Consider the following 22,657-nt stretch of genomic DNA (forward strand, 5'->3'; position numbering starts at 1 on the left):
CTAGTTGAGAAGGATTAGAGGTATGTGTCAATGGGGGTGGGCTTCGAAGTTTTAAAACCCATGCCAGTCTCTTTCTTTCTTATTTCCTTCCTTCCTTCCTTCCTTTCCTCTTTCTTTCCTTCCTCTCTCCCTCCCTCCCTCCCTCCCTCCCTCCGTCCGTCTGTCCGTCTGTCCGTCTGTCCATCCTTCCCCCCCCTCTGCCTGTGGATTAGGATGTAATGTTCTGCTTCTCCAGCATCACACCCGCCTGCAAACATGCTTCCTGTTCTATACTCCCTGCCATGGTGATAATGGACTAAACCTCTGAAACTGTAAGCAGGACCCCAAGTGAATGCTTTCTTTTATAAGAGTTGCCGTGGTTATGGTGTCTCTTCACAGCAACAGAATAGTGACTAAGACAGTAACTGGTCTTTCTTTGGACTGCTAGCTCCAAATAATTACACGAAGACTTTTTATTAATTACGAAATCCTGGCCTTAGCTTAGGCTTATCCTTAACTAGCTCTTAAAACTTAAATTAACTTGTTTATATTAATCTACATTCTGCCACATGGCTTGTAACCTCTCCTCAGTACTGAACATTAGACTTTCTCCAAGTCTGGCTGGCAAATCTCATGCCTCAGATTCTTCTGAGAGTTCCTATCTCTTCCCAGAAATCCTGCCTATCCTCTCCTGTCTAGCTATTGGCTGTTCAGCTGTTTATCAAACCAATCAGAAGGTGCCCTTGGCAGGTGAGGTTAAACAGAGACACAACTTCACACAGTGTACAAAAAGGTTTTCCTAACAGTATGTTACTAATTATACTTTCCCATCTTTGACCTGTCCATCTTCAGTGAGTTCTTTTTATCAGCATGGAAGTGTGCTCCAACACTGGGGTTCTGAAAAACAAACAAACAAACACAAACCCACTCCTGGAGGCCAACTTTGCTTTTGAGCTTCCTCTCTTCTCTTCACTCTAAGCTGACAGGACTAGCTCCACACAGCCACACTTTGCTCTGTTGCTCCTCCAGCTGGCTTTGACCCTTACTCATTGGTACACAGTGTCTTTTTCTAAGTACCCAGTGACCTTTAGGAAGCTAAATCTCATGGCAGTCCTTGATCTATTTTAGAATTTCTTAGCAGACTCCAGAAATGTTGACTGTCTCTGACTATCTCTTTTTAGGGTTGGTGACGGTGGTGGGGAGCTTCTCTCTCTCTCTCTCTCTCTCTCTCTCTCTCTCTCTCTGTCTCTGTCTCTGTCTCTCTCTCTCTCTCTCTCTCTCTCTCTCTCTGTGTGTGTGTGTGTGTGTACAACAGGCTTATGTAAATGCTAGAGGTTAAACTTGGATGTCATTTCTCAGAGGCCATCCATATTTAAAATTTTTTTATATGTATTTACTTTATTTTATGTGTATGGATGTTTGAATGTTTTGGTTGCATATATGTCTGTGAACCGTATGTATATGCCTGGTGCCTGCAGAGCCAAAAGAAGGCATTAGATCCCCTGGACCTGAAGTTAAACATGGTTGTAAGCTGCCGTGTGGGTGCTGTGAATAGTCAGGCTGGGTCCTCTCGAAGAGCATTCAGTGCATCTAACCACTGAGCCATCTCTCTAACCCCCTCCATCTTTTGGATAGCTCATTGGGAACTGGGGTTCCTCAATTAGGGTATGCTAGGCTAGCAGGGCACTGAGCCCCAGATGTTATCAGTCTGTCTGTACCACCCCAGCTCTGGGAATACCATGTCAAGCCACATCAGTGTTTCACATAGGGATCAAACTCAGATCCTCCTACTTTTTAAACTTAACTCCCCAAACTTAAAACTAGTCTACTTGGCATCCAGGCTATCACACCTTTCTGGGGGTTCTCTCTCCTTCCTGTTTTTCTCTATTGCTAGCTTTTCCTCATCTAGTTGACACCTATTTTTTTTTTTTAATTATTTGAGATCAGGATGGCCTCAAACTCACTATGTAGCTACAGAACTTCTGATCCTCCTGCCTTCACCTGCCAAATGCTGGGATTAGAGCTAGGCACCTCCACATTCCAGCTTCGACCTTTAAGTTTTGGAACCCCTCAGACGCAGCCTCTTCTTACACTATTATCTCTTCTCCTGGCGTCCTCTCTATGCTGAGAACCCCTGAAATCTGCTGAGTCATTCAAAGACCTGCTTCACAGGAACACACAATACAGAGCTCTCTCCATTTATACACTTTGGCCATCTCAGAAATGTTACCTAAATGGAGTCACCTTGTATACTTTTAGAATTCGCTTTTCATTAATTATAACTTCACTGGGGTTCACCCAAGTTGTGTTTTATCAGTCATCCCTTTGAGAACATATGGATTGTTTTCAATTTAGAGCTATTATGAAAAAGAGTGATATGAACATTCACGTACATATTTTTTGTGGATACAGTTATGTTCCCCCCAGGATAAATGTCCACTAATACAATTTTGAGATTGTATGGTAATTGCACGGTTAGAGAGAAACAGTCTATTTTCTGTTTTCTGTTGCTAATGACCTAATACCATAGGCTGAGTGGGTGATGCCTGGCTATCCCCTTGCTCGTGAAGTCCTGAGACAGCACAGGACATCATATGGTGTCTTTGTATGTTGGTGCAGACACATGTGAGCACACCTGGACATACTCCTGTATGCTGTTCTGTTATCCCTCTTGTAAAGCCACAGATATTCGACCCTGTCACCTCCTAAGGCCCTGCCTCTAAGCACTATGGTGAGAATGTCTACCCTCACCGTAGATTCTGTTGGCGTCTGCAGAAAGTCTTCACAGGGAGTAAACCATCTTCAAATCACAGTATTTTCTAAGAAGTGTATGTTCCAGAGGGTTTTGCAGCAGGATTTGTGCTAGGGGAAAAAAATTAAACAACCAAATGTTCATATGGCACTATGTTCTGGCTCTTTCTATTTATTTCTTATGTTTGTCACTCAGGTGAAAACTGTCATGCTGTTTTAATTTGAAACAGCTAGAGGAATTAGAGTTCTGCATTTTTCCTCCTGAGGTTTTTGTTCTTGTGTGTCTTTTGTTGGCCCTGGTGAATGCTTGATCCCTTGGAATTGGAGGTGAGTTATAGACATTAACTTTTTATTTTTTTGTCCCCTGCTCAGACTTTTAGCCTAGAGCCATAAAATGTTTGTATAGCCAAATCTGTCACATTCCTCTTTAATTCTTCTTGTCTTGTTTGGGAAAAATTTTCCTTTCTTATGCCTTGGTTTCATTCTTATTTTGGGACAGTTATGTCATACATATTGGTTTGTAAGTTACCTCAGATTGTTTTTTAAACAGGAAAAAGATACATAGACTCTATAAATAGATAAAGGTGCTATAGGAGCCATGGAAGGTACTTTTTATTTATTCCTGGTTGTCATGATTCTTGACGAATGTAAATCTTGCTGTGCAAAATACATTTCCATGTGATGGTGGAAGGAGTAATGATATGGTAACTTTAACAGATTTCTTACATTTTTGGCTGTGAGCCTAGCCTTTGACAGCTGAGCTATTCCTCCAGCCCTTAGAGGATTTCTAACACTGAGGGGAGGCACTGTTTACTCTTGCTGCTAATGATGTGCTTGCACATTTTCAAACTGCCCAGGTTGTGTTCACGTGGACTAGCATCGTGGCTTGCCCTGGCTTCCTCTGAGAAGGACACCGAAGGAGAGGAGGTGTCACGGGTCTATTTTGACTGAGACACTGGTGAGGCAAGGACTGCATTTGGCCAGCTAGGGGCAGGATGAAGTCCTTGCTATCCTAAGATCTGCAGATGATGGCAGCTGCAGTGGCTAGCGGAGGGATGCAAAATGATGTAAAGCATTTGCTCAGAATATAAGCTCAAGCAATCACTTAGTAAAATCATTTAGCCTCAGCAACGAGAACATGAGTCATTTGGAAGAAACAAAAATAAAACAAAGACATGAAAATGGAGATTAGGTCCACATGTTGTGGGCTGATGCCTACTTGGAAGGAGTGGTCACAGATTTTTTTTTTTTTTTTTGATCCTCAAAAGCAACCACATATTAAACCCATTTAACTAATTTGGACATGTTTGCCATTTACCACAAAGAAAATAAATTATAATGGGTTGTGGACTGGTGACTAGAAAGCTAGTTCACCTAAAATGGAAGGAGATTGAAGGCACTTGTATTACGTAATTGGTGCAGTATGCCAGTCCCTGCGGTCTGGTTAGCCCTGAGAAGCTCTTGTTTCAAATGAATGCCCATTTAGTGAAATTTTGTATAATTTTTTCCTAGAACTACCCTGCTCAATTACGGCAAAGTAGGTTCTGCTAATCACAGGCTGCATAGTTTGAGGGCTGAGAATGGTCATTTGGATGAGATGCTTTTTCCTATGTACTCCTGGGTTTCAGTAGAGCATTAGGGGAGGTGTGTTGTTGTTGGTGGGGTGGCACAATTCCCTTCTCAATTCCTGAGATGTAGGAATCTCCATAAGGACATGATCACAGAGTAGACCAGCTTCCTGTTCTCAGCCAGCCCACCCCCTTCAAGTTATAGACGGAGAAATAAAAAGATTAAGGGTTATGACCTTCCTGAGGTCATATGGAGATATAATCATGATAATCCCAGGCAGTTTTCTTCCCGTTGTACATAAATGCATGTCCCCCAAGCAGACTGGCCCATTTCAGATAGCACAGCCGTTTTCATCATGTCTCCTGGATCTACAACTGCGCTGTACAACTGCTTGTCCATGACCTTCCTCTCTTGCTTGCTTGTAGTCTCTTGGTTTTGCTAATGAGTTGGCTTTGGGAACAGTGGCTAAAAATTCACAATAGTTGGGGCAGTATTGCCACCAAAGAGTGAGAAAGGAGCCTCATACTGAAATCTCCAAGTCATCAGTATTGACAGGGGCCTTTGAGAGGCCAGAGGCTCTAGGCACAGTGCTCACTGAGTTTGGGGGGAAAGGATTGCTGCAGTAATGGGAGGACTTGCTCAAAATGACAAGTTGGGGAACAGTCTTTTTTTTTTTTTCTTTCCTGAGTACTTTGTCACTGATCTACACCTATAGCATTAGATAATCTCATATTGTCATATCAAAGTCTGTTGTTCACCCTATAGGCTCAGGTCAGTTTCTTTCCTTTCTCTTATTGCTATTAACATGTTAGTGCCTGGTGTGGTGGCGCACACCTTAAACCCAGCACTTGGGGGGCAGAGGCAGGCAGATCTCTGTGAGTTCAAGGCCAGCCTGGTCTACAAAGTGAGTTCCAGTATATCCAGGGCTATTACACAGAGAAACCCTGTCTTGAAAAACCAAAAACCAACCAACCAAACAAACAAACAAAAAAGCATGTTAGTGTGAACATGTTAGCGGTTTTGGCCAGGGTCACCATGCACATGTGCCAATTCTTTGTCTGTTTGTTCCACCTTTCTAACAGTATTGAGTTTCACTCAGAGCATCCTTTCTCCCATGTATACTACATGGTATCAATTCAGGTGCCTGATCCTTCCCTTGAGTCCCTTCTCTTCTAATTCTGAGGATTGCTAAGGTTTTGTGGATCTTTCAGCCATGAGCAAGTAGCAGAGGACCTGAGGGACAGTTGTCAAGAAGGTTCCTGGCATTCTAGTCTCTCCCTGGGTCCTGCCTGGCACTTGACTCTCTCAATTCTGTCAGTAACTGGATACTTTTCAATACATCTCTTCTCCATTCTTTGGCTTGCAACCAAGTATCTTTTTTGTTTGTTTTTTGGCTTTTTGAGACAGAGTTTCTCTGTGTAGCTTTGGAGCCTGTCCTGGAACTGGCCTCAGACTGGCCTCAAACTCAGAGACCTGCCTGCCTTTAACCCATAGTGCTGGGATTAAAGGTGTGCACCATCAATGCCCAGCAGCAACCAAGAATCGTTATAGGAGGTCCTTTTCCTGCAGGACCATCAGATGTAGGCTTACAGTGTTGTCTTCAAATGTACTCTATCCAGAGTATTCCAGAATTAGCCTAGGCTAGCTCCCTCCCCCTGGTGGTATAGTCCAGAACGATGGCTTTTTTTTTTTTTTAGGTTGACATTTACATAAATTTTTTCTGTAGTTTTCTAGTCCTAGTTTGTTTTTAAAATGAAACAAGCCTACATCAGAATTCCACTCTCTTAGCTGTCACTCATATGAGGCCTCCATTCTCCTGCTAGGACTCCCAACTCAGTAATCCATTCCTCTGACACACACATATATTACAAAATGTTTATCCACTGGGATAGCTAAAATTGAAAAGGTTGAAAACACCCAGTATTTACAAGGATATGAAATAACTATAACATTCACATGTTGGGTGTGAATATAAAAAACAAACATCCTAGAAGGAGGGCTGAGGCAGGTGGATGATTAGTCTAAAGCCAGCCTGGAGACCTTGTTTCAACAAACAACAACAAACAGTATAGTCAATTTAGAACTCTGGCAGATTTTAGGAAAATTAAATATATTTCTACAATTTAATAATTCCTCTTTGATGCCTATTATCTAAGAAAAAATCAGTGCATAGGTAGATAAAATCATATACTAAAAATATTCATAGAAGCTTTAGTTAAAATACTCCAAAACTAAAAATGGTCCAAATGTCTATCAGTGAAAAAATGTTAAAGAAACTGTAATCCATCCACATAATCCTTTACATTGCTGGTATATCCCATAGTATGTATGCATGCATGTATGTGTGTATGTATGAGTCCCCAAAGAATTTCATTAACCCAAAGTAGCTCTGACCCCATTCATATGAAACTGAAGAACAGACAAAACTCAACTATGGCAACAGAAGTCAGAACTCCCAGGAGGACTATAGTATTGAATATACATGGTTCCAGGAGTCTCAGGGTTGTGTCCCCATACAAAAAGTCATTAGGAACTGGAAAGATGGCTCATTAGTTTACAGCCCATGGCTGTTCTTTCAGAGGATTCGGGTTCCCAGCACCTGCATGGCACGAATAACCATCTGTAACTCCAGTCCCAGGGGAGCTGGCCTCTGAGGGTACCAGGTTCATGCTGATATACATGCGGACAGAACACCCATTCACACAGAATAAATAAAACTTTTTTGAATATCAAGGAAAAAAGAAAAAGTCATTAAAGTGCACCCTTTAAACTTTTACATGCTGCCTCCTCTATGCTCCAGGTCTGTAAGAATAGAAAAGATAGAATAAGAAAAGAATGACATTGATAACCACACTCCTCTTTTCCGTAGCCTGTGAAAATTAATTTCTATCCAATCTCATGGGGAGAGTGTGAGAGCTTCTGTGCTTCCCTTATGTCCTTTGTGTAGGAAGCTGAAGAACTCTCCCCTCCAGAGTATTTGATGTTCGAAAGGGGATCATTAGGCAGAAGTAATGATTAACACAAAGAAATGACTAGCTTGGTGGGTGGGCTTTCAGGCACCAGTGGAGGAGGACTTTAGGTTAAGGGAGGGGTCATGGAAAGCTTCCAGAGTATCATAAACTGAATGGGTGGAAATGAGCAATAAACTGGTACACGGTTTTGTCAGCCCCAGGTAGAGCCTTTGATCTTCTGATTCTGTGTTGGGATTGGCCTACTGGTTTCCAGCAGACAGGAGGAAGACATCATTTTGGGGCCAGGTGTGATAAAAGACCCAGGGACAGATATTGGGGTTCAAATTTCAAGCTGAAGATCAGAAAAGCAAAGCAGCCCACACCTCTTACCTCTACCCCAGGCTGAATGGGCTGATCCTGTCTCCATGAGCTTTCACCAAGCCTCAGACTGCTGCTTCTCCTCAGTGTATCTGGAGAATGAATGCCTCTACTGACTACTGAAGAGCCTGCTTCTGTCTTTTATACGACCCTAGTGCTGGAATTAAAGGCATGTGATCTGTTACTCTTTTAGACTGATTCAATCTTGGGTATCCCTGGGTGGCCTTGAACTCAGAGAGATCTATCTATCTCTTAATCCTGAGGCCTAAGATTAAAGGTGTGTACCACCACCTCCTAGCTTCTGGCTGCTGGCATTAAAGGTGTGTATCACCATTACCCGATCTCTATAGATTGAGGCTGACTTTGCTTTTCTGAATCCTCAGTCAAGCTTTAAATCATAAATAATATGTCACTACAGCAGTTGGAATTTCTTGGGGGTAAAATAGGTGGCCCCCACTCTCATTCACTGAAAAAAACTAGAGCAGAAATCAGGAAAAGAAGAGCTAAGGGCATAGTGTTAGGGAACAGGTGGACAGTAAGAAACATGTGTGCAGAGAAGCTCCTGGAAAGGGAAAAAGCCAGTGGAAATAATAATAAAAGTAGATGGTGTGGGTTGGGGATGCCCAGAAGCAGGGAGCTCTGTGCACTCTGCACCTGCAGCCTGTGAGCCCTCTTGCTCCCTGTCTTACTCTGTGTTGCAGTAACAGAGTGCCCCAGACAGGGCACTTCACAGACAATGGACATTTATTTAGTTAATGGTTCTGGGGGTTGGGAAATCCCAACAGCATTTGGCAGCATCTGTGAGGGTCTTCATACTGTGCCATCCAATGTCAGAAGGCAGGAGGGCAAAAGAGTCCATAATATGAATCTAAGAAGGGCTGGGTGTGGTGGCCCATGACTTTACTCTCAGAATTTGGGAGGCAGAGGCAGGCAGATAGATATCTGTGAGCCTGATCTACATAGTGAATTCCAGGACAGCCAGGGCTATGTAGAGAGACACTGTCTCAAAAATAAGTAAATAATAATAATAATAATAATAATAATAATAATAATAATAGGACTACAGGAGGGTCGGATTCAGTTTATTTTCTTATTTTTATTTGTTATGTATATAGTGTTCTGTCTGAATGCCTGCAGGCCAGAAGAGGGAACCAGATCTCATTACAAATGGTTGTGAGCCACCACATGGTTGCTGGGAATCCAACTTAGGACTTCTGGAAGAGCAGTCAGTTCAGGATTCACTTTTATAAGCCCACTTTTATAAGCCCACTTTCAAGATAACTAACTCATTCCTGTGGTAGCATTAACTAGTTCACAGAGGCAGAATCCTCATGACACACACATTGGAGTGTCATGGTGCGTACAACAAGATCAGAGGACACTTTTCAGGAGGAATTGGTTCTCTCCTTCCATCATGGAATCCCAGGGATGGAGCTCAGGTTGTCAAGATTGGCAGCAGGCAACCTTAATCTACCAAACCATCCCACTGACTATAAATGCGTAGTCCAAGCTGGAGTCCAGCTCTCGATCTTCCTGCCTCTGTTTCTTCAGCATATACCAGCATGGCTGGCCTAATCACCTTGCTGAGGGCTGACTCCAGATACTTGAATTGAGGATTCAGTTTCTACTGTATTTAAATGCACTCAAATTGAGCCTGTCATGTCTCGTACCTGTGTACTCTTGCCTCTTATTTTGAAAATAATGAGTGCCTATGTTTAGTAAATTTTAGTTTTAATCATTTTCACTTTTAAGAACCCTGGGAAAGTATTGGTTGTATTTACACAACCCATCTCCAGGAGAACTTGGTGTGCATACCTGCCAGTGGCCCAGGTGGCCCAGAAAGAGCTCATTTATCTGCCCAGGTTGGCCTGTGCCCCTGCCTGCTAGGTGGGGATGAGCTGCTGGGATAACCTTATTAAGGTCTGAATAAGGAAGGAAATGATGGTAGGCCCCCATGACTCGGATCAAGAGCCCTGGATTTAACAATGTGCTTCTTCTCCAAATCCTGGGTGCTTTTAAAGACCCATTTCATACACTGATATTATAGCCCACTTGAGTTTGGGAATGGGTGGGCTTGGATTTCGGCATTTTGGAAGCATGTCTGTGGAAATGAAGATGAACTTGCTATTCAAATCTGAAAGGGCTTTGGGAACAATCCCATGAAGGGGTTGTTAGTAGTTCAAGGTCCTATCTTCAGAGGCCCATACAAGCATAGACGACAGTCAGTCAGGAGCCTAGAGGGCCCAATCTCCCATTGGGGCAGGGAAAAAGTACATGGAAGGCCATGAACTGAAACTAAGCCAAATGTGGTAGGAAGGTGGTTCTAAGTGATCAGTTTCTGGAGAGCAGGAATGCACCTGGGGTGACGAAACTAGGCAGAGGCATGAGAAGAGCAGGGCCCCAGTCTGGAATGGGAAGTGGATCAGATCCCAGCAGGTCAAGTTGACCCACCGGGGAGGCTCCAGGGAGGTGAAATTCTGTGAGTCTCCAGGTGTGAACGGCCTGCTGACTGCTGCATCCGCAAATCATCATTCAGTCTTAGCAGCAGAGCTCAAGGAGTCAGGGTGTGGCTGGCTGGAAGCCACAACCGCTCCCAGCTCTGGGGACAGCACTGTACTTTCTCTGGACTCCTGCCCTTCTCCTGCCCTCGCCGTGATATCTGTGCTGCCTTTCCTTAGTCTGCATTCTCCCTCTGTAAATAACCTCTGCAGCATGAGGCGCAGGGCCAGCACTCACAGTAAGTGAGAATTAAATGGGATCCAGTTGCACAGAGCTGCTTGGCAGCACAGGCCTCGTGTGTGCTGTGCTCCCTAACCCAGCTCCTTCTTGTCTTTCCTACATCATCCATCAAGATTTCTCTTCCTCAGTGAGTAGGAAAAGGTAGAGACTGCAGTTTCCCATGCTCGCTGGGAACAGCCCAGGCCCACGAGGACAATGCCCTGAACCTCTTATCTCCATTCCCCTGGCATCTCAGGGTTCAGCCCCCTTAACAAAACCCATCAATTTCATCTCCCTTCCTATCTCAACATCAGTGGGAAAACTTGATGTGGTTGCCGTGGAGATGTCACTGACTTCAGAGAGACTGTTCATGAAAGATGAAAGCCATGAAAGCTTGGCTGAGCTGAGCAGCTGTCAGAGAGTCAGCTGTTAGGAGAGGAAGTCACTAATTTCAAGCCGTGATCACTCCGTTAAGAGAGAGGGCTCCCCCTCTGAGCAGAATCTAACAGTGTAGCTAAGGTCTGCTCTGGGTGAGCGTTTCTTGTTCAGGTTTTTCGTTTGGTTATTTCATGAACATTATAGTTACTGTACTTCTTTCTCCTTTTATTTCATTCTGAAAATATATAGCTTCAGTGGTGTGCTAGGTTAATTGGCTTTGTGGGCAGCCCAGGAAACCCAAAGCCTCTTATGATGTCATTTCCTTTGGAAAATGTGTTCGGGATTGCAAGCCACCAAATTACAAATGAGGCTTTTCTGTTTATTCATCAACAGTCGCCACCAGGTGCACAGGAGGAAAGCTGCACAGAGTGCTTGAGGGACCTTGTGTGGGTGTGTCTGGAAAGTGGGAGAAAAGCAGCCACCTTCCTAAGGGCACAACAGTTAGAAGGGAGATGTCACGACTCTCATGATCTTCAGAAAATTGATCCATTCAGGCTTTTAAAAAATGTCTTTATTCTTTTTATTTGTTCAATGGAAAAATTTGAGAGAAAATCTGAATTCTTGGATTTTTTTTATTTTGATTTCTCAAGTTTGTTTGTTCATTTTTCTAAAACCGGCTAAGGCAACTGGGTACTGAGAGTACATTTTCTGCATGGCAGGGTGTTTACAAAACTCTTTTCCTGGGAGATGTGGACAAGCATCTGCTCCTTTATGGTGCACCAAGGACAAACCCAAAGTACCAACCCACCCAAGGGGTGGCCCAGTGTAGGGAGCTGATGGGTTTATTCGGCTTATTCACAGAGCATGGTTGAGAGGTTACTTACAGGAGCAGGGGACCCTGAAGCAGCCATCTCCTCCCAGCACTGATAACAACTTTTCAATAGCTGCAGGAATGGAGTCTATCCTCAGCCTTCCTCAGTTAGTTTGTGTATTATAGTTCCTCTCCAGATCATGATGCCACATGCAGCCAGGGGAGGTCACATCAACTGGCTTGGAGGTGTAGGACGGGGTGGCCAGACTCTCAGGTGAGGGTCTATCTTCTTCTATGAAGGAAGGTCAATAAGCCTAATCTCTGGGGTCCCTTACAAGTTGTCAAGCTGTTCTGAGGAAGGTGATGGCTGTTATACTGGGAGGATAGCATTCTTCAACACAGAACTTCAACATGAAGGAACCAGTTGGGGAACTAAGTAGTCCAGGACAAGGTTGAGTCCTAGGCTTTTTTCCCTTCATAGTTCAGCCAAGTGTCAGCCGCATTTCACCTCAGTGTATCCTTCCTAGTTCATGATATTCTTTTGTTCTTGATAGCTCAAGGATGGAGCAGGGGGCAGAGAAAACTGTCCAAGCAAGGGGGCTCTTTGTAGGATTAGTTTGGCCTTTGTTCCCCACAGAGGGCCACTGAGTGTGACAAGAGGCAGGCAAGTGACAGGATCCGATCTGCATTTGGAAGGATTGTTCCACACTCATGGAGGACACAGAGGCAAGGAAAGAGGGAGGCCTGGACTGAGGCGGGCAGCTGGGGAAGGAGTGAGTAAATACTGCAGGTCTTTAATGGTATCGGAACTCAGTAACTCACTGGTTGGTGGAGAGGGTGAGAGAGAAAGACTCAAAAATGTTTCCCTGGTTTCTGGACTGCATGCTCGCTTGGAAATAAAAATGGTGGCATCACTGAGGCAGGTTGGTAAGATGAGAGTGGAGACATGTGCCAGGCTAGAGCTCAGAGAAGACGCTCTGTTCTTCTATAACCTGATAGAAGGTCAACACATTTGTCCCACCAAGAGGAACTTTTTCTTTCCTTTCTTTTCCTTTCCTCTTTCTTTCTTTCTTTCTTTCTTTCTTTCTTTCTTTCTTTCTTTCTTTCTTTCTTCCTTTCTTTCTTTTTTCTTTCTTCTTCCTCCTCCTCTTCCTTCTCCTTCTTCTTTTTTGAGAAAAGGTTTCTCTGTATAGTCCTGTGTCCTGGAATTCTCTGTGTAGAACAGGCTGGCCTCAAACCCAGAGATCTGCCTGTCTCTGCCTTCTAAATTATGGTCAAGAGGAACCTTTTTCATTAAATAGAATTTTCTTCCTAAATGGTTTGTTCTAGAAAGGCCTGATTTCGTGTTATGAACATTTGAAACACTGGGAAAGGACTATGGGCTTTTGGCACATTTCTTCCCAATCCAGTCCATCTATTAACCATTTTTAGATGAGGAGAACCAAGCACACCAAGACCCAAGCTTTCCAGTTGCACTGTGGTATTGGTCCTGTGCTTTGTGCATTTATAAAATCAAGCCTGTGGGAAAGTTTCAGCACAGTCTATAAGTAGATCATATGGCCACAGAATAATCTTTTCCTCCGAGTGCCCCTTCCTCTTTTAAGCAGAAAAATATGAGGGGAGCTGTGTTTGTCTATGTTCTCCAGAAAGGCAAACTAACAGGGTATATATGGAGCTTTAGGAGAGGTTGCCACACCAATGTGGAGGCTGGTAAGTCCTTCAGTCTGCCACCTGCATGCTGAAGAACGAAGAAGACCACAGAGGTAAACCCCAATGTGAGGTTCTCCCCTGAGGGCTCCCAAGTCAGGAACATGTCCAAAGACAGGTAGGGAGGGACTCCCCAGCTCAGAGGCAAAACTTACCCTTTCTCCACCTCTTTTGTGCTGTTTGGTCTTCCAAGGGATTAGAGAATGTTCCCCTACACTCAAGACATCTCCTTCTTCCTTCAGTCTTCAAATTTAAGTGTTAATGTCGTTCAGAAACATCTGGAGCAAACCAGTATTTTTCCATCTATTTGAGTATTCTGCATCCCAGTCAAAATGACACAGGAAGCCATCAAAAACCATCTCAGCTTTGTTTTATTGAAGAATCACGGTAGAAACTTAATCCAAGGTGGTTCCACTGGAGACGAGAAGGACTAAAGCAGACACCACACTGCTGTGGTGTAGAGCAGAACAGCATGGAAGAAAACGCCACATTGTCACTCTCCAAGGCCAAGGAAGCCACCATCTTTCAAGAAATTCATGGAAATTCCATCTGAAGGAAAATAAATGTGGACTTCTATAGGCAGTGTGTCATTCCTCTGAGGAGCCTCAATGTAAAATTTAACAGCCTACTCCTCTATCATTCCCACAGATGCTGTTGAGAGGGGTATTCAAACCACCGGTCACTGTAACAAAGTGCATGAGAAAATCAACTTACAAAGAGCAAAGTGATTCCAGCTCATGGTTTCAAAAGTTCCACTCCATAATCTAGAAGATCCACTTCTGGAAAACCTTTGGTGAGGTTGCTGGAGGCAAAGGTGGAGAGCCTGGAATAGCCAACTCCTCACACCATGGCCAGAAGAGAATGGGAGCCGCAGCCCTCCCTGGTGCATACTTCCAGTGACTTCACAGTAGCATTGCCTGGGGACTGTACCTTCAACACATGGGTCTTTGCAGGTGCATTCAAGCCCAAATTATAGTAAGGGATAGGTAGACTCTAGCATACAGGCAAGGTTTTCTTTGTCATGTGGTGAAATGAATCCCAGGTCTTCTTTTGAGTAGGGGCTATCACCTTCTGTTATCTCAGCAGAATTCCAGACAGCCATGATTTCATCCAGCATGTGGTATTAGGCACCTTACCAAAGCCCCAAGTGGACTGTCTCATTGACCTGTGCATAAGTCATCCTCTCAGATTGGGCATGTGGCTAAGTTGTAAAGCCCTTGTCTAGCATGTCTGAGACCCTGGGTCTGCCCCCAGCCCATCCCCCACAATAATAATAACAGTAACCCAATGAAAACACCCATCCCATACCCCTCTATGACTGATGACAGAGGACAGTGAAGTAGAAAAGTATGAATTGGGGACAGTCATTTCACTTCTTCTCTCCTGTTTACTAGTTCTCTGGGGGGGGGGGTATTTTAAAAACATGTTTGTTTCTATTATAACCTAAGTTACATTCTTCGAACATCAGTTGCTGCATCTTCTGAAGGGGTTATGTCAAGGGAAAGTCAACACTCACTCTTTTCATTTGCTCCTTGATTTGCACACTCATCAAAAGACTAGAGTCATTTGATACTTCACAGGATTATTTCCCCCTTAGTAGACAGTGATGGAAGGGAGAGTCACCTGGCCACAGTGTTCCCATTTTAACTGTTGACTCAATAAATGCCCTTGGGCAAGTCACTGAACCTCTTCATGCTTTGGTCTCTGGGGATGAAATCTGCCAGCTGCATTATGTGGTTTTGAACCTCATTGCCCTCTGAGCTAACAATAGCAGAGGACCAGGTGTCCACACGGTCCCAAACTGATATGAGAAGGATGACCATGTGACATCCAAATGGTGTCCTTGAACTATAAATTGTGTAATAGGGCCATGGGACACAGTGGTGCTGAAGCATTTGGCCTGTGTGATAAATTCCAGCCCTTGAAAAATTTCCCAGTCAAGCAAGGATCAGGTTAACTCTCCACCCTTGGATACACTGCCTGGCCCTGGCCCACTTCTCTGCATTTCTCTTGCCATAGTACTTGACATTGATTGCTATTATTTGCTTTGTCACAGTCTTGGACTATAAACTTCTTGAGGGAGAGCATGCCAACCTTATGCACTAGCTTCATTATCAAGTGCACACCAGGTGTGGCATTATACTCCAAATATTGCCATATGGACAAGTGAATGAATGCTGCCCAGTCTCCAGGGATCATTCTACATCACTGGGGTCATCTATTCCTGGCCAAGATAAAGTAGGATTTGATCCCATTTCCCCATGACACCTACTATCATGTAGTGAGAGCAAGCCTGGGATAGTATTCAGTGCCAACTTGACTGGATTTAGACTCACCTAGAATCATGCCTGTGGGTGTATCTGGGAGGATGTTTCCAGAGGTTTAACTGACAAGTAAAGATTTACTCCCAGGGGGCATCCCAGACTAAATGAAAAGGAAAAGGGGAGAAAGCTAGCTGAGCACTGAAATTTGTCCCTTTCTCATTCCTGACTGAAGACATAACACAAGAAGCTGCCTCATGCTCTGGTCATCATCACTAGAACTACTCTTATAGCCACACCTCTATTGTGATGTTCAATCCCTCAAACTGGGTACCGAAAACCTTTTCTCAGGTATTTTGTTATCATGATGAGAAAAGTAAGCAGCATACAGTCTCAACCCAAATGTATTATGAAGGTCCTGTGGTGGTAATTAGCCCCCATAAGCTCATAGGGAGTGGCACTATTAGGTGTGGCTTTGTTGGAGTAGGTGTGGCCTTGTTGGAAGAACTATGTCACTGTGGGGGTGGGCTTTGAGGTCTCATATATGCTCAGGCCACACCCAGTTTCTCAGATCACTTCCTGTTGCCTGTAGGTCAAGATATAGGAATCTCAGCTCCTTTTCCAGCATCATGTCTGCCTGTATGCTGCCTTGCTTCCTGCCATGATAATGGACTAAACCTCTAACTAAATGTTTTCCATTTAAAGAGTTGCCGTGGCCATGGGGTCACTTCTCAGCAATAGAAACCCTAAGATAGGTCTTAACCCAATGAATGTTTGTTATCGGTGAGGAGATGATCAGTATTTGTTGGTCTGGTTCTGGAAAGTGAGCAACATCCCAGCTCTAATTGTTTAGATGCTCTGTTCATTCTCTCTGTTGTTGCTTCTGTTTGACACAGGTTTCCTGATTGTTCTAGAACTCAATATGAAGACCAGGCCAGCCTCAAACTCACAGAGGTCCTCCTGCCTCTGACTCCAGTGCTGGGATCAAAAGCCAATGCCACCATGCCTAGACAGCTCTCTTCATTCTTTAAACTATGGATTTCTTTAGCTATATGGAAGAACAGTCTTAAAAACAGATATCAACACCACAACCAGAAATGTCTGCATTTATGGCTGAATGCAAGACACATTTAGAGCCGAATCTTACCGATTTGGGTCTGACCCGAGTCTTACACTTAGCTTCCATAGGGTGCAGGCAGCCTATGTGCCATGAATACCATCCAACAGTTGAATCCCTGATCACAGATCACAAATTTTACCAATGAAAAGTCATTTCTATCATTCATTTAGCCAAACTTCTGCTCGTGACTTTGTATAAAGATAGTCAGGGATGGATGGCAGCAGGGACAACAACTTTCACATGGGACTCAGAAGTAATGGGAGTAGTTCAGACATCTAAAAAGTCAGTGCAAGAGACTCATGGTGTTATTCTTTGACACAGAAGGGAGACTCAGTCTTGAAAGGCTCATGTCTTCCTAGCTCCCTGGGGAGGCTGGGTCTCTTATCGATCTGGCTTCCCTGGGTAGATTGTGATTGGACTTGACTCTCTTCACTCTTGGGTCTCCTTTGACCCCTATCTGTGCAAATAATTTCAGACTCAAGGGAAAAGCATCCAACAGACCAAGAACATTTTTGTTTTACTGATCACAGTCCCTCATTTTGCTCCTGGTATCCCTGCTAAATACCATGTTAAGGGCTGCTGGAGTCATCCACAAACGTTTCTGCCTGTGCTCACCTGCTCTACTCCTACTGCTTGGTTGTAGGCAAGGATGTCCTGCACTGCTGACTTACCCAGACTGGTCAGGTACAGAAACATGTTGTAGGGGGCAGTCCCAAAGTTATCTGGACCACTGTTATGATAAATCTTTCCACCAAAAGCCACCTGAGCCCTACTGTCACGTGGGTGCTTTCTGCCAGCCGACTGAGTTCTGCCTGCGACGTGGATTGCCAAAATGATACACAGAGACTTATATTAGGTAAATCTATATATTTTGTAAGACGTATCTTATCAGACGCCTCCCATTGGTGTCATCATGCCGGGATCACATGGTGACTCTAGAGGAAGAGAGCCCACTTTCTTCTTTCCTTGTTTATATATGTGTCTCCCTGCTATGTCATTTCCTGCCTGGATCATCACTTTTTTACTACATTTCCCAGAATCCTCCTTGACTCTTAGTCCCACCTAACTTGCTGACTCATTGGCCAAACAGTACTTTACTCAACAATCAGTAAGATGAACAGCAGTACATTCCCCATCAGACCGCTACTGGTCCACTGATCCTGATTCTCTCTGTTGATGTCGATGCTGCCCCTGGAATATTCTCTCTTTCTCTCCTACTTAGTCCTTCAGTTCTCATGGCAGTAGTGAAAGAACCTTCCTAGCTCTCATTACTCTCCCCTGTAGGACTTGGACCTGTCTGCACAGTATGGGACATGTATTCACTGGTGCTCAGTAAACCTACCTCCTGTTTTCCTGCTTGGCTGGCTTCCATGAAATGCCTTGGATACAACACATAGCCTGCTGTTGCTGCTGCCTTCTGTGGCCATATCACCCTCCTAACTATACCTGCACGAGCAAGCCCTGCTGACAACATATTCCCTTAACTTTTGGGGAGGTAGCAGAACTGGGGATTGAACTAGGACCCTATGCTAGACAAGCGTTCCATCAGCAAGCTATAGCCTCAACCCTAGCTCCCTTAACTCTAATGCTACTGGTCATGGATTCTTTTTCTCCCATCTTAGCTCTCAAGCTTGACCAGTGAATTTGATGCATAGTATCAGTTTTATATGCAGCTCTGCATAGTAAGCAAGTTCCTCCTACTTTCTGTCGTTGTCACAGCTGTGCTAGGGGAAACCGAGGGAGCTTTGTGTTATACTCTGCCCTGTGTGACCCTCCCCTTGGGAAGTAAGTCATTTTGTTAGCTCATAACCCAGCACAGTTAGAAGCATAAGCTAGGTAGTTCCCTTTCTGGGAAATTTCAACAAGGAGCAAAGATTTGATAAGATACCCAGAAACAAGAACATTGATAGCTATGGCCACAGTGGAGCATGACAAAGCCCGGAGGGATTTTTTTGTTATACACTTTAAATTGTTTCTTACTTTTTTTGAAATTATAGTACAATTATCATTTCCCCTTTTCTGTCTTCCCTCCAAACCCTCCCATGTACCCCCTCCTTGCTCTCTTTCCAATTCATGGCCTCTTCATTAAGTGTTGTTACATACATACATATAAGAATGCATATATATATATATATATATATATATATATATTCCTAACTGAGTGTTAAATTTTGAATCTTTGAACAAGTAGACACAATAAAGGAGAAAACAGTTCCAGACCTAGAGAAAAGCGACACCAAGGAGCCTAAGCTAGACCAGAGCTGAAAACCAATGGCCCAGCTCTACAGGCTGCCTGGTAGAAGTTGACCCAGTTGCTTTCCCCACCATTCTGAGTGGGACTCACCTTCAGGACACACAGCCATCAGGATGGAGAGTACTTAACCTGGGCCAGAGGCTGGTCAGCAACCTTTTACTGCAAAAGGCAAGACCATCAATTCTTTATTTTTGAGGGCCTCTATAGTCTCTGTGGGAACTGTTTAGTTCTGCTGTGGGAGTGCAACAGCTGTCAAGGAACATACATGACTGTGTTCCAGCAGAACCTCATTTATGGACACAGAGATTTGAACTTTACTTTTAAAAAGATTTATTTATTTTATCTCATATGTTTGAGTGTTTGCCTGCATGTACATCTGTGTACTATGTACATGCAGTGTCCACAGAGGTCAGAAGAGGGCATCAGACCTCCTAAGAGGCAGCTGAGAGTCCTGTGTTGTGCTGGGAACTGAACCTGATCCTCTGCAAGAGCAGTCAGTGATGTAACTGCTGACCCATTGCTCCAATCCTTTCTTTTTTGTGTGCCCCAGGTTATTGTTATTTTGATTCCCTTTCAGCCATTTATGAATGTAACAATCATTCCTGTCTTGTGAGCTGGGGATTAGAGTACAAATGTAGGCTGAGGTTGTGGTTTCCTACCCTACCTCAGTACTGAGGGAGCCAGATACACAATTGATGACTGAGGTCAACACTCGGACTACCCTCCGTGTTATGTTTTTGTTTAAATTAGATATAAAGAAAAAGAGAGAAGGCACAAGATGAGACATATTGTCTAGTTTATTGTAAGGTCCGGCAGAGTAGGGAGACTGAGAGAGAAGAGGAACAGGGGTAATGGCTGACCGCCATGGCAGGTTGCCATAGAGAGGCAGAAAGAGTGTGTAGGTGGGAGAAGAGAAGAGCAGAGCAGGAACGAGCAGAAAGAGAGTAGAGAGAGCAGCAGGGAAGTTGGAACTTTTAAAGGGAAGACTGTGCATATGCACTGAGGTTCCACACATGCCCAGAGTCCTCACGCAGGCCATAATGCATGGAGGGTGACGTGGTGATGATGTAGCATGTTTTCCTGTGCGTGCCCTGACTGTTGTCAGGGGGCGGGGTCTGTCTCTTAAAGAGATAGAACCAATCAGCATTAAAGGCTGAACCTTTCACTCCGGAGTGAGTTCTGGGGTGACTGTGAGTCTTCTGGAGTTTCCTGTCCCCCTTGGCAATGGAATACCGAAATAACAATGGCCAAGTAGTATGGACAGTATAAACCAGTTGAACAAATACTGAGACAAATGGTAAAGATGATGTGGTCAAAACTTCTGCATCCCATGATTAGGCAGTTTGAAAGAGGCTTGTGGCCAGCCAGCAGACTGGGAGAAGGCTGGGTTGGAAAGAGCCTTGCCTGAGTCCAAAATGGGACAGGGTCCCCTTGGTGCATATAGCAGGCTCACAGACAGGGTCCCCTTGGTGCATATAGCAGACTCACACAGAAGTAGCACTGTTGGCCAGCCATGAGGCCCTCAGAGCAGAAGAACTGTCTGCCTCTTGGCTGCCTAAAGCTTGCAGAGACCAGACAACAGGGGACTCTGCTAGTGCTAGCCCTGAAGGACTTGTGCAGAAAGCCCCTTTCTGGACTAAGAGAAAGTGGAGTGTAGCCTTTTGGGAGCAGAATTTGCCTTCCCTTAGAGAACTGTTTTTTGAGACTTTTACCATGTGTCTAGGAACGCAATCCTCCTGCCTCAGTTATAGCTGCATACTGTAGCCATTTTGACAGAAGGGAAGATACAGAGAGACATGTGACCCAGATGTTTTGCTACCAGATAACCAAACAAGGTTCCCCAAGGGATTGAACTGTCTCTAGGAATCATTCTGGGAAGGAAAAGGCTGTAGCCAGTGGTCTGTCAGAAGAGGAGCTTGGTTCCCAGGAAAAGCGTTCACATTGTTCTGGATGGTTAGCAGACCGCTTCGCAAGAGAGACTAAAATCAAGATAATGATGGGTCAGTGTTGGGTGGAACCGCAGCTTTATCGAGGCTGCTCGGCTGTGCATACAAGCTTCCTGTTCTCTTAAAACAAAACTGGTACCTCTGAAGACTTAGGGGGTCACTGGGCCTCCTTATTTATTCCTCTTCCCACTGTGCCCATACTGAACAACTCCTCCCTTTTATTTTAGTGTTACAAGTGTGTATATTTAGGTTAGGTGGTGTATGTGCGCAGCTGACTGCGCCCAGGAACAGTAGCACCATGCCTGCTTCAGAATGTTTTTAATCTATAAACAAGAAGGACACATAAAAAACATAACCATTTCTTATTTACTGAGAACGTCTCAGGTCAGCTGCATGATGTCTAACCACCCAAGAGCTTCACTAAGCAGTGATAGGACTCCAGATTACTGTTGGTGCATTGTGTACTTCCTGTATGGCAACGGTATCACCCTGGAGATAAGTGGTCACACTGAGAAGTTCTCTATTTGTAGTCCAGCTTCTGTGACCCAGAAGAGCTCCACAAGCAGGGCTGATATCAGGAGGGTTGTTCCTGCTCACATAGGGAGCCAGAGTGAGGCTGATCAGCTAGCAGTCCACAGTTGCCTGCCTCTAACTCTCTGGGAAGCAAAGCTTTTGATTTCTTCATGCCTCCGTTTCTTTCCTGCCCAACTGTGTTATGTCATTTTTCCTGTTCCATTCTCCAAGCACCCTCAGATTTTCTTTTTTGTAATGCTTGAATCCAGTCTTCAGAAGCTAAACATTTTATAGTAGATGTGAAATGTATATAATGTCATATCTTGGGTAAAATAAACCACAACCATTTATTAACACAAAATTATATCATCAATTCAACAGATGTTTGCCTTAACTTTCCTGAATTGGGCATAGTAGAACACACATTTAACCCCAGCACTTGGGAGGCAGAGGTACAGAGGTGGGGGGGGGCAGGAAGGGGACAGAAAGGGGTAGAGGCAGAGGCAGAGGCAGAGCTCTATGAATTTGAAGTCAGCCTGGTCTACATAGCAAGCTCCAGGCCAGCCAAGGCAACATAGTGAGAGCCAGTCTCAAACCAAACAAAAACCAACAATAAAACAAACAAAAACCCCAAACTGAAAGTCTGGATTTTTCTCTCTCCCTGGGTCATCTTCTCCCTGGAGGTCACCTAGGTCCCTGTGCAGGGTAAATAGGCACAGCAGCACCAAGGCCTTGGGGGAAAGAGCTTCTGGCCCTCAGCTCTCTTTTGCTTTCTAACTTGACATATTCTGTCTTCACAGTTATTCATGACCCACACCATGGCCTCTAGTCACCAAGCCAAGAGAGTTTCATTCCCTCAATCCCAGTTGCCTAGAGTCCTTGGCCATGCTTGGCTGCCTTCTCAGCCCCCTGCCGTGCATGGCCATTCTCTGGGGACACTTGTCTCCATGTCCCTTCCCTTGGCCCTTGTCCATGCCTTACCTAGTGAAAGGCTCTTCTATGCTTGTAGAGCCCGTGGCCCACTTCCAGGCATGTGAACCATGACAACCACTGTGCTGTTTCCTCTTTGGCCAGCATGGGTTTTCATTGCCTCACCTCCCCAGACCAAAGCAAAGCCAACTCCCAGGGCTGCTTATCTCTGGATTTACAGACATGTGTCTTTTCCTGCAGATGCTAGGGATCTGAACCCAGGTCCCTGTGCTTGCACAGCAGGTGGTCTTTCCCACCAGACCATCTCTCTTCCTTGAGATGCTTTTCTAGCTATACCTAAGAAAATTCCACAGGTGCTTACATCAACCTCAAAACTGTAGGACAACAAAGA

Source organism: Cricetulus griseus, chromosome 2, assembly GCF_003668045.3.
Source record: "Cricetulus griseus strain 17A/GY chromosome 2, alternate assembly CriGri-PICRH-1.0, whole genome shotgun sequence".
In the NCBI taxonomy this organism is placed as follows: domain Eukaryota; kingdom Metazoa; phylum Chordata; class Mammalia; order Rodentia; family Cricetidae; genus Cricetulus; species Cricetulus griseus.